We start from the raw sequence: 14,236 nt of genomic DNA on the forward strand, positions 1-14,236 counted from the left end.
AATAAAAGCAGAATTTGAAACTGTCTCATTCCTCTTAAGTCTCATTCCCATAAACGCGTTTAACCTCAAACACTTATTGTAGAACATGTCAAAAAAGTGAACAAAATGCTAATTACAAGTTACTGCGAGGTAAGCATGCGTTTTCTTTTCACGAAATGTCAAAGACGTTAACCTAAAATGAAGTCAATTTGAACTTAGTTTATGCCATAAACCTGTTTCAAATTAGCAAATGTTTTAAAAGTTGTTGTAGTTTAATCACATTAGCTTAAATTTATACAGAAACCACTTAAATAATTTATGATTATTATTCATAACTATTTATGTGGCACACCTAAGTATCAGACAACACAAAAGAATATGAAACTTGAGCACTTGTAAAACCTCCGCCAACACTAGTTTCCAATTTCATCAGTTTTTACCTTGGAAAACATTTTCAAGGTTAAAGTCCTGTTAGACGTGACCTTTCATAAGTTAAAATATAATACAAAATATAGATCAAAAGGGCTTTTCAATGTTAAATATCTAAATCCGCAATATGGATTTGATGCGGATCAACCTTAGTCTATTCATTGAGAGTGCCAGTTTGCACCTCATTGTCACAAATGAGAGTGATTGAGGCACTTTTGTTAGATATAATGCAAACTGTACGCCAAATTGGCTTTTGGATATTAAATTCAAATGTCCACAAAATCCACAATCTGGATCAGATCCGGATCAAACTTTGTCAAGCGATAGTCGGTGCCAGTCTGATCGGGGCACGTTTAATTAAGATATAATGTACAAATATATATTAAATGTGGTTTTCAATGTTAAATTTAAATGGCCACAGTAGCTATAAAACAGATCAGATCCGGATCAAACTATCTGTCCATGAACGATACCATTTTACATCACACTCTCAAATATGAAAGAAATTCAATCTATTTTGACAGAGTTATGAATTTTTGAAAATTCATTCAATGTTTTTCCAACCGATCTGCTCTGTGTCAGCCTGATCCCGTCAGATCTCAGAAGCTAAGCAATGCGGGACCTGGTTAGTACTTGGATGGGAGACCTCTTTGGAACACCAGCGGCTGTGTGTGTTTCTCCAGGTAAAACTAGAGTTGCATCAGGAAGGGCATCCGGCGTAAAACTTGTGCCAACTACCAATGCGGATCTGGCTGTATCCGCTGTGGTGACCCCGACCGCAAAACGGGAGCAGCCGAATGGACAACAACAACAACAACATTCAATGTTTTTCCAATTTTCCAAGATTTTTCCTGGCTTTGATCTTTGACATATGACCTTGAAAATTATATTAATTATATTATAAATTATATCAGTTCTTGCCCATCAGGATATGAATCCTCTGTGAAATTTTCACAACAATACGTATATGAAAAACTGTGAGTTACAGACTGTTCACAAACAGACAAACAAACAAACAGGGGTGAAAACAACCTCCACCCAACTTCGTTGGCGGAAGTAAAAATATATATTTCATAAGGAACATGGAGACATAAAACAAGTTTGCAGAAATAGGTTTTAAAATACATTTAGAACTCAGCACAAACCTTTAGCAGCTCTCAGTGCCATTCATAAAAAATATTTTAAGTAAAAAAAAAAACTATCAATGAATTCAGAGTTATTCATACAATATGGGCCCTGTCATCTGTTGGTTCGGTATTCTGTCGAGCAATGCTCCCTATCGAGATGTAATACTTTGTTGCTTTGCACAGACCCATATTTCTAAGATATGTTTCTAGCCTTGTTGAAGTAACTTTGTGGAATGCTTACTTGGAAATCACATGTAAAAACGTACCTCAAAACATGCTCCCCATGTTCTAAGAGTACACATGGAGTGAGTGGACGTATAAAATAAAATGTGTTTACTGTGAGCATTATCTGATAGGGGATACGGTCTATAAAAAATGTGCTCCCTTTCAAATCATATGCAAAAATGTAATATGTGTCAATATGTGCTTCCCGTGCTCTGACAATACACACACCCTTGCTTGTACAACCCCAATTCCAATGAAGTTGGGACGTTGTGTAAAATGTAAATAAAAACAGAATACAATGATTTGCACTTCCTTTTCTCTCAAAAATTCTTGAAAGGGTAGTTGTAAAACAGCTAACTGATCATCTTCAGAGGAATGGTCTATTTGAAGAGTTTCAGTCAGGTTTTAGAATTCATCATAGTAGAGAAACAGCATTAGTGAAGGTTACAAATGATCTTCTTCTGGCCTCAGACAGTGGACTCATCTCTGTGCTTGTTCTGTTAGACCTCAGTGCTGCTTTTGATACTGTTGACCATAAAATTTTATTACAGAGATTAGAGCATGCCATAGGTATTAAAGGCACTGCGCTGCGGTGGTTTGAATCATATTTATCTAATAGATTACAATTTGTTCATGTAAATGGGGAATCTTCACAGACTAAGGTTAATTATGGAGTTCCACAAGGTTCTGTGCTAGGACCAATTTTATTCACTTTATACATGCTTCCCTTAGGCAGTATTATTAGACGGCATTGCTTAAATTTTCACTGTTATGCAGATGATACCCAGCTTTATCTATCCATGAAGCCAGAGGACACACACCAATTAGCTAAACTGCAGGATTGTCTTACAGACATAAAGACATGGATGACCTCTAATTTCCTGCTTTTAAACTCAGATAAAACTGAAGTTATTGTACTTGGCCCCACAAATCTTAGAAACATGGTGTCTAACCAGATCCTTACTCTGGATGGCATTACCCTGACCTCTAGTAATACTGTGAGAAATCTGGAGTCATTTTTGATCAGGATATGTCATTCAAAGCGCATATTAAACAAATATGTAGGACTGCTTTTTTGCATTTACGCAATATCTCTAAAATTAGAAAGGTCTTGTCTCAGGGTGATGCTGAAAAACTAATTCATGCATTTATTTCCTCTAGGCTGGACTATTGTAATTCATTATTATCAGGTTGTCCTAAAAGTTCCCTGAAAAGCCTTCAGTTAATTCAAAATGCTGCAGCTAGACTACTAGCGGGGACTAGAAGGAGAGAGCATATCTCACCCATATTGGCCTCTCTTCATTGGCTTCCTGTTAATTCTAGAATAGAATTTAAAATTCTTCTTCTTACTTATAAGGTTTTGAATAATCAGGTCCCATCTTATCTTAGGGACCTCATAGTACCATATCATCCCAATAGAGCGCTTCGCTCTCAGACTGCAGGCTTACTTGTAGTTCCTAGGGTTTGTAAGAGTAGAATGGGAGGCAGAGCCTTCAGCTTTCAGGCTCCTCTCCTGTGGAACCAACTCCCAATTCAGATCAGGGAGACAGACACCCTCTCTACTTTTAAGATTAGGCTTAAAACTTTCCTTTTTACTAAAGCTTATAGTTAGGGCTGGATCAGGTGACCCTGAACCATCCCTTAGTTATGCTGCTATAGACTTAGACTGCTGGGGGGTTCCCATGATGCACTGAGTGTTTCTTTCTCTTTTTGCTCTGTATGCACCACTCTGCATTTAATCATTAGTGATTGATCTCTGCTCCCCTCCACAGCATGTCTTTTTCCTGGTTCTCTCCCTCAGCCCCAACCAGTCCCAGCAGAAGACTGCCCCTCCCTGAGCCTGGTTCTGCTGGAGGTTTCTTCCTGTTAAAAGGGAGTTTTTCCTTCCCACTGTCGCCAAGTGCTTGCTCACAGGGGGTCGTTTTGACCGTTGGGGTTTTTACGTAATTATTGTATGGCCTTGCCTTACAATATAAAGCGCCTTGGGGCAACTGTTTGTTGTGATTTGGCGCTATATAAATAAAATTGATTGATTGATTGAAATCCTCTTCAACCTATATTCAGTTGAATACACCACAAAGACAAAATATTTAATGTTTAAACTGATAAACTTTATTGTTTTTGTGCAAATATTTGCTCATTTTGAAATAGATGCCTGCAACACATTTCAAAAAAGCTGGGACAGCGGTATGTTTAACACTGTGATACATCACCTTTCCTTCTAACAACACTCAATAAGCATTTGGGAACTGAGGACACTAATTGTTGAAGCTTTGTAGGTGGAATTCTTTCCCATTCTTGCTTGATGTACGACTTCAGTTGTTCAACAGTCCGGGGTCTCCGTTGTCATATTTCACAGCATGTCTTTTTCCTGGTTTTTTCCCTCAGCCCCAACCAGTCTCAGCAGAAGACTGCCCCTCCCTGAGCCTGGTTCTGCTGGAGGTTTCTTCCTGTTAAAAGGGAGTTTTTCCTTCCCACTGTTGCCAAGTGCTTGCTCATAGGGGGTCGTTTTGACCGTTGGGGTTTTTCATAATTATTGTATGGCCTTGCCTTACAATATGGAGCGCCTTGGGGCAACTGTTTGTTGTGATTTGGCGCTATAGAAGAAAAAAGTTGATTGATTGATTGATATTTTGCGCTTCATAATGCGCCACACATTTTCAATGGGGGACAGGTCTGGACTGCAGGCAGGCCAGTCTAGTACCTGCACTCTTTTACTGCAAAGCCACGCTGTTGTAACACGTGCAGAATGTGACTTGGCATTGTCTTGCTGAAATAAGCAGGGACGTCCCTGAAAAAGATGTTTGGATGGCAGCATGTGTTTCTCCAAAACCTGGATGTACCTTTCAGCATTTGATGGTGCCATCACAGATGTGTAAGTTGCCCATGCCATGGGCAACTTACACCCCCCCATACCATCACAGATGCTGGCTTTTGAACTTTGCGCTGGTAACAATCTGGATAGTCTTTTTCCTCTTTTGTCCGGAGGACACGACGTCCATGATTTCCAAAAATGATCTGAAATGTGGACTCATCAGACCACAGCACACTTTTCCACTTTGCGTCTGTCTATTTCAAATGAGCTCGGGCCTAGAGAAGGCGGCGGTGTTTCTGGATGTTGTTGATGTATGGCTTTCGCTTTGCATGGTAGAGTTTTAACTAGCACTTGTAGATGTAGCGACGAACTGTGTTAACTGACAATGGTTTTCTGAAGTGTTCCTGAGCCCACGCGGTAAGATCCTTTACACAATGATGTCGGTTTTTGATGCAGTGCCGCCTGAGGGATCGAAAGTCACAGGCATTCAATGTTGGTTTTCAGCCTTGCCGCTTACGTGTAGAAAGTTCTCCAGATTCTCTGAATCTTCTGATTATGTTATGGACTGTAGATGATGGAGTCCCTAAATTCCTTGCAATTGAATGTTGAGAAACATTGTTCTTAAACTGTTGGATTTTTTTCACGCAGTTGTTCACAAAGTGGTGATCCTCACCCCATCTTTGCTTGTGAAGGCTGAGCCTTTTGGGGATGCTCTTTTTATACCCAATCATGACACTCACCTGTTTCCAATTAACCTGTTCACCTGTGGAATGTTCCAAACAGGTGTTCTTTGAGCATTCATCAACTTTCCCAGTCTTTTGTCACCCCTGTCCCAGCTTTTTTGAAATGTGTTGCAGGCATCCATTTCAAAATGAGCAAATATTTTCACAAAAACAAAAAAGTCTATCAGTTTGAACATTAAATATCTTGTCTTTGTGGTGTATTCAATTGAATACAGGCTGAAGAGGATTTGCAAATCATTGTATTCTGTTTTTATTTACATTTCACACAATGTCCCAACTTCATTGGAATTGGGGTTGTAATTTAAATAAATAAAGCTCGTAATACATTTTGAATTAAACCTTTATGCGACACGGCTGTGCACTGGAAATGGTACCCATAATTACCACTCTGATTTTTTGATAGGGTTGCACAAATAGATGGACTCTACTATCAATTGGTGCTACAGTAGCATTTTTGACAAAGCAGCACCAATCCTCATATCACCGGTGCTTATCTCCAGATTCCGTAGCGTGAATTGGATGAGACACTACAGCTGCCCCTGGAAAGAATGATGCAAAAGCTGGTACCCATTTCCAGCTGGGTAGACTAAGACCATGCAGATGAGGTGTCTTGTCAACAGACACAGACAGGCAACATGACAAGGAATCCAACACCTGCAGGTTGGTAGTGTTGGACAGTATGTCTCACGGCCATGTCCTTGGTCCATTTGATAATTTCATATCTCCTCTGGGACGCCATGATGCATACTGTTCTTTTGCTGAACACTCTACACAGACAGAACAGTTTTACTTTTACATATACCAGTTCAGATATACAACACCAGCAGTCAGAGAATACAACATTTTTCAACCAATCACATAACTTTACTGATCCACACTCAGGGCAACGGCCCAGCCACCTGGGTGTGGGTCGAGTGCAGGCGGAAGAGGCAGGAAGAGCGCAGGGTGAGGGCAACATGCAAGCTGTCGTCGCAACTCTGTTCAGTGAAGGCATCTTTTAATATGACAACTAAAACTGAAGTCTGTTTCCTGTCAGTCTTTGTGTCTTCTGAGTTCACTCCTCACATTAAACTACTGGGAAGTGAGAAAACCTCCAGCAGTAGCCCAGTTCCTTATTCCACTGTGCTACCTGCTCTACAAGTTATCCAGTTGCACAATTGTTGGCCATCATGCAATAATATTAGTTGTTCAAAAGAGCATTTGGGCTGTTAGAATCATGAGGTCTCATTTCAGACATATCCAAGTGGTAGCCTAGAGAAGGTCAGGTATGCAAGTGTGCACAGGCGTAGAGTTTTACCACGCCCGCCATACCGTGGAACCACCCAGGCACATAACCGGTCCATCCCTGAAATAACCACTTATGTGACATAGCCAGTGATATGTGGGTGCCCCCTTAAGCATTTTTTAGTTGCTGGGGTCCTCAATACCGAGGCATCTACATGCTGGCTCATGGTCACAGAAAGGCCAATATGTCATAGCTGATGTTCATCACTATGCAAGTAGCCTTATCCGAGTCTCCCGAAATAACCACTTGTTTGATACACAGTCATTCAGGCAGAATCTCCAGAAATACCTCTTATCAAGGACATCAAGTCATCACCTTAGGTCACCAATGATCAGATCCCCCCAAAATTTGTGATGCCAGGATTTCAATATATCTCTATATACAGACAGAAGATATACAGTATGGAGGCATGCACATACTGTAACTGGTACTCATGGTGCTTATGCATGCTAAAAATAAATGATGTGCAGCAGAAAACACAAGCGAAGAACTCCAAGAGGAAAACAATGACAGATTGTTGGAAAAGTGTTTCCCTCTGCTGTGCTTCAATGATGTTTAGCACACAGGAGCACCATGAGTACCAGTTATGTGCACCCCTGAGTTGAAGTTTCACACAGTAAGACAGGAAGCAGCAGGATCTGAAAGACGTGAACCTTTGTTCTTCTGCAGAGGTATCAGCATCACCAAACTCCTCCACCCAGTAACCTCATGACACCGTAAGCTTTTTATGCGACATGCTTTTAATTGCATTTTCTCTAAAACGACTGCTATAAATACATATTGTTCTAATTATGGAATAAAATTAGACAACAGTCTAATTGTTTCCATTCAGAATGAAAGTGTATTTTGTTCTCTGCCAATTTGTTTCCTTTGGCTTTTACATAATCTACACTATAATCTCTAGCTCAGATGCTATTACAGTCATCAAAATCATAACTGTGGCTGAAAATATTCCAAACTGTAGCCAGGTTAAATCCAAGCAACACCCGGTCAGATTCACAGGTGTTCAGTAGCTACACAAGCTGCAGCCGGCCAGTCAAGCCCAGTCGATTTGATCGCAGCCCCAATCTCCAACCTGACAAGATTACACAGAGGCTTCCTGTCTCCGCGGCCTGATACCATCTAAGACTGACTTCTCACTCCCCTCTCGTTTGGCTCCGGCCTGACCTCAGCATCAATTACAGCCTAATGGGTCAATTTTAATGAGAAAACTACATCGAGCAATAACATGTCCATCCAAGTCCACAGCATGGCTCATTTAAAAGATTAATACTCAGGCAGGTCCTGCAGCACAAGAAAGGGACTCTTAGAAATAACAGCGAATCAAGGAAGGTATTCATGTGCAGATAAAAATACAGGCTTCCTGTTAGCACCTTTTTTTTCTTGTTGGTTTTTACAAAATCTTGCACTTATAAACTGTCCATGCTTTGCAATATACAAACACATGAATATTCCCCATCTTAATTCGCAACAATGATTCCTCACAAGACCAGGTTGATTTAAAAGGACACATGACAAATCTATAGTAACTTTGCTCAGACTTCAACAAACAGCCTGAAGTCCGTGTTATGTCACTTTACAGTACTCGCTCCATGTCGAGGAAATGAAAACCAAATGTCACTGCAGGTTCCAGGCTTTAGTGGTTACATGTGGTATGACGACTCCAGCAGCACATGGTCATTTAGTGTCTTAAAAACAAAAACCTCAACAAGAAGCAGACGGAGACAGTAAAAATAATGTCATAAATTAGCCGTATTAACATGACAAAAAACTTGAAGGGTGATTGATAAGTTTATGGTCGAAGACAGTGCCTCCCAGTGCGCGCGTGCGCACACACACACACACACACACACACACACACACACAAAGAAAAAAATATGATTTTTTTTTTTTAAATACCTCAACCACCACCCTCTTTCTAATGTTTTGGTTAAAAAAAATCTGTTATGTATTTTTCCTTAACTCCTTAATGACATTTTATTGTCCAATGAGTTATTTGGACTTTTATTTAAGATGAGTACTTGCAGCGGTGGTGGTGAAGTGGTTAGTGCACTTGGTTTCAGTGCAGAAGGTTCCCAGTTCAAACCCTCCCCCTGACATACAGTAGTGTTCAGAATAATAGTAGTGCTATGTGACTAAAAAGATTAATCCCGGTTTTGAGTATATTTCTTATTGTTACATGGGAAACAAGGTACCAGTAGATTCAGTAGATTCTCACAAATCCAACAAGACCAAGCATTCATGATATGCACACTCTTAAGGCTATGAAATTGGGCTATTAGTAAAAAAAAAAGTAGAAAAGGGGGTGTTCACAATAATAGTAGTGTGGCATTCAGTCAGTGAGTTCGTCAATTTTGTGGAACAAACAGGTGTGAATCAGGTTTCCCCTATTTAAGGATGAAGCCAGCACCTGTTGAACATGCTTTTCTCTTTGAAAGCCTGAGGAAAATGGGACATTCAAGACATTGTTCAGAAGAACAGCGTAGTTTGATTAAAAAGTTGATTGGAGAGGGGAAAACTTATATGCAGGTGCAAAAAATTATATGCTGTTCATCTACAATGATCAAACTCTTAAAAGAGGGTAAATCATCACGCAATGTTGCAAAAGATGTTGGTTGTTCACAGTCAGCTGTGTCTAAACTCTGGACCAAATACAAACAACATGGGAAGGTTGTTAAAGGCAAACATACTGGTAGACCAAGGAAGACATCAAAGCGTCAAGACAGAAAACTTAAAGCAATATGTCTCAAAAATCGAAGACGCACAACAAAAGAAATGAGGAACGAATGGGAGGAAACTGGAGTCAACGTCTGTGAGCGAACTGTAAGAAACCGCCTAAAGGAAATGGGATTTACATACAGAAAAGCTAAACGAAAGCCATCATTAACACCTAAACAGAAAAAAACAAGGTTACAATGGGCTAAGGAAAAGCAATCGTGGACTGTGGATGACTGGATGAAAGTCATATTCAGTGATGAATCTCGAATCTGCATTGGGCAAGGTGATGATGCTGGAACTTTTGTTTGGTGCCGTTCCAATGAGATTTATAAAGATGACTGCCTGAAGAGAACATGTAAATTTCCACAGTCATTGATGATATGGGGCTGCATGTCAAGTAAAGGCACTGGGGAGATGGCTGTCATTACATCATCAATAAATGCACAAGTTTATGTTGATATTTTGGACACTTTTCTTATCCCATCAATTGAAAGGATGTTTGGGGATGATGAAATCATTTTTCAAGATGATACTGCATCTTGCCATAGAGCAAAAACTGTGAAAACATTCCTTGCAAAAAGACACATAGGGTCAATGTCATGGCCTGCAAATAGTCCGGATCTTAATCCAATTGAAAATCTTTGGTGGAAGTTGAAGAAAATGGTCCATGACAAGGCTCCAACCTGCAAAGCTGATCTGGCAACAGCAATCAGAGAAAGTTGGAGCCAGATTGATGAAGAGTACTGTTTGTCACTCATTAAGTCCATGCCTCAGAGACTGCAAGCTGTTATAAAAGCCAGAGGTGGTGCAACAAAATACTAGTGATGTGTTGGAACGTTCTTTTATTTTTCATGATTCCGTAATTTTTTCCTCAGAATTGAGTGATTCCATATTTTTTCCCTCTGCTTGGTCTAAAAAGTAACCGTTACTGACTGCCACAATTTTTTTTCCTGATTTCTTATAGTGTTTCTTAAAGCCAGAAAGTTGCCATTTGAAATGATTTTAGTTTTGTGTCATGTCTGTGATCTGATTTTTTTCTACAAAATTAAACAACTGAATGAACATCCTCCGAGGCCGGTGATTCCATAATTTTTGCCAGGGGTTGTATTATTGTGAACACCCCTTTTCTACTTTTTTTTTTACTAATAGCCCAATTTCATAGCTTAAGAGTGTGCATATCATGAATGCTTGGTCTTGTTGGATTTGTGAGAATCTACTGAATCTACTGGTACCTTGTTTCCCATGTAACAATAAGAAATATACTCAAAACCTGGATTAATCTTTTTAGTCACATAGCACTACTATTATTCTGAACACTACTGTATAATGCCTCTGAACTGATTTGCAGGAATCTTATGGATGTTGGCGTGCCCCACTGGGACTGTGCATCAAACAAGTGGGTCAAGTCAGGGGTAATCTCAAAACCTTGCATGTGCACATGCGCTTCTTCCAGCCATTCATTTGCACAATGGTGACGGTGGAAAAGACAATATTCACCATGGAATTCCCCTCAGATAAATATGTTCTCTTTATTAAAATGAGTTATAATTTTGCATCAATTTACAAAAACAAACCTACGATATAATGCTTAGATTTCTCAAAATTAAATTTTGTCAGTTTTGTGAAATTTGAAAGGTCGTATTGCTTTAATGCACCTCATCTACCCCTCTTACACCCTCCCCCACCCTAGTACCTTTACATAACCCCACCAGAATAATTTTCATTTCCCATTCAAAATCTTTTATTTTCTGCATGTTTCTCAGCACCAGTTCCATTCTAATGGATCAGGCACTATGGTGCCACCCATGACTTGTCGTTTATGCACGGCCCACAACTCAGGAAGTCAAGACCATTCACGGGTGATTCTTAGACTACGGGCACTTATGTCCTTTGATCATATTGTATGAAAAACAGGAAAAAGGGGAAATTTCACACTTTTATAGTTATCTTTACAATAAAAGTGTGTTAAGAAATTTGTTCTAGTAGTCTATGATGACTTTTTCACCTTTTTTCAGCATCATTATATGCAAATATTGCCGTTTTGTGCTTGTCCCATACCCAGACTTTTGATCTTCAATGATAAAAATGAATGGTAAAGAAACCTTTTTTCTAATGTTTTAAAATATCTCTGAATAAAATATCAGTAAAATAATCAAAACATAACTGGGGTATTCAACGTCATACAACTGTTGTGATTTTTTTTTTTAAACAAAATGTAGTTGTCCCACACTATTGCCATAATTTCCACCACAACACGGTAATGTCCCTTTAAACAGTTTGTATGAAAGATTGTTTGGGTAGTTTCTATGGAGACAAACAGTGACATCAGAGCACATGTACATAGCGCCAAATCACAACAAACAGTTGCCCCAAGACGCTTTATATTGTAAGGCAATGGCGTGGTGGAAATTACATTTACAAGGCCAATAGTGCCCCTAGTTAAAGAATCACCCTCACATAATGCAGCATGTACTTTTTTCCCCACATGTACCTTTTCTAAATTAATATGGTAACCTTTGTAAGCTACCGGGATTTGAACAACAAATGTAAGCACAAAAATCTGCTGAAATCGAGAAGCAGCCTCAATAGCTGCACCATTTGTTGACTTTTTTTTAAAGTTATTGTTCCATCTGTGAATTTTCCCAAAATTTCCAAATATGCATTTGTGTCCTGTCAGCAAGATTAAGGGGCATTGTTAGTTCTACCTGCTGCATATGGTGTGAATTAAAAACCTATTGTAGGTACTTTAATTTTTTAAGAAATGCATATGTGCGTGTTTATGCCCCACAAACCCCCTCCCACACACACACACACACACACACACACACACACACACACACACACACACACACACACACACACACACAAAATCTTCAGAACCGTTACCGCCAGCTTTGCAAATAAAATCTTTACATTTGTTGCTGTTGCCTCATATTTGTGGACGCCAAAGATAACTGACAGTAACAAAGTTCAGTAACGTGAGAGAATCTTGTTTTGCCAGCATGGAACCAAAATTATATGGCGACTTCGAGGACTGAGCTATCAACACCAGCACTTTCATGACATCCCTCACTTGAGCAAATTACCCTATCAGCAGCATGATCTGAAGAAGTCCAAGAACCACAATCTCTGCTTTCTGGCAGACAATTAAAAGATGTCAAACTCTGTTTCTTTGACTCTGTTTTGGTTCTGGCTGTCAGCACATCAAACATTATCTTAAAGAGGAGTCATTTAGCAAAGAAAGGCACCAGCCAGGTTCACTAACAGTGGAGGAGGGCTCGGCGGCCTCGGGGTATGCGGGTAACCAAGGAACACAAAAGAACTGGGAACACGATAAGGAAATCAGCAGCGGTTGAAGGGGCCCTCTAACTTTCCAGCATCGCTCTCTTCTGGGAACCTGGAGGCGAAGACGCTGGAGCTCCTCCACACAGGTATCATATTCAGCAGGTCCTTCAGTACGGCTCGGCTCCAGTCCAAACGCCCTGTCTGTCAGGCTCCGTGCGGAAACTCAGAGGCACCATGAGGTAACAGTAGCAGAAATGCCAACAGGTGAAACCAAATATTCAAGTCATGCTTGATATTGCTGTCATTTTACAGACTAACAACACCGGTGCTTTCTGCAGACTTTGAGACAAGTTACAGACAGTTATCCGGTTGATTAAACATTCTAAAACAAGACAGCAAAAAGGACAAAAATGTCGGCATTCACAGAGGTTCATCCTCCTTCAATGAAAATATGGAATGAGAGATTGAAACTCATACAGGTTCCAGATATAAATCAACCTCCCACATTTCTGCTCTGACACAACTCAACAGACGGGCCGATTCCCCGCCACAAAAGAAGGCCAACTGATGAATTCCCCGTCACACCTTCAAAGAAAGTGCATTTCTATACATTTCAATTCACTGCAACTCAATCGTTGGTCAGAATAACCACATCTCAATACAAACACACACGTTTGTGTATTTGTGGTGGTGCATATCTTCAGCCTATAAAATTACAATTTTTGTTCCTCCTGTAATTTATACGCATTTAGATCATATTTAATCAGCCTCAATATATTTCTGGGTTCAAAGATGAAAATCTCTTTAAAACATCAGGACTTGAGGACAAAGTGTCAGTCGTCTCTTCCTTGTGCAGTCATGAGCCCACGGAACTGAGCATCACGCTCGAGATGTGGGTGCAGCTGAGCTAGATGAAAGTCCATGGCTCCAGAAAATAGGTATTGGTGATTTTTTTTTTTCCCGAGCACCTTCTCAGGAGGACTATCAAGCAAAGTAAATTCAGATCAGTGGATATTACTAATGCATTTATCTCGGAAGGGTTTAAATAAAATTAGTAGTTACTCGCGCACTAGACACTGTGGATATCCTCATCATTTTGAAGGAATTTGGAGTTATAAACAGAGCTTTGCTCCATTTTTTTTTTTTTTTTTTTTTTTTACTTTTCATGATTTTGAGAGACATTTTATGCACTGATACTGTTCATGTTGCAAATTAATACAACAATTAAGTATTTTATTTTAAAATATGTAAAACATTGGACACCTTGTTTTTATTCAGGGCCACAGGCAAAAGGGTTTCATTGCTCATTAAGCTCTTTTTAAAAAATTGAAAACAAAGTATTTGTCTTTTTTCTTTTTGATTCTCCACTTAAAAATTGTGATCTGACCCAAACTACGGGTTTTGTGATCCATGAGAGCCCCGTGAGTGAATACAAGTGGGAAAAATAGTCTAGCTGTCCGAGACGACAGCACATTTATCTGACTTCCGAACTTTCACACAAGATTTATTTTTATTCAGATTTAGATGTCTTAGGTATTAAAAGGAACAGTTTAGCTCAATATATGTCATAACAGTTTAAACTGCACTGATCGATAAATTAAACCCACAACCTTTTGTGCAATATGCACGT

This window comes from Thalassophryne amazonica, chromosome 14 (assembly GCF_902500255.1).
Source record: "Thalassophryne amazonica chromosome 14, fThaAma1.1, whole genome shotgun sequence".
In the NCBI taxonomy this organism is placed as follows: Eukaryota; Metazoa; Chordata; class Actinopteri; order Batrachoidiformes; family Batrachoididae; genus Thalassophryne; species Thalassophryne amazonica.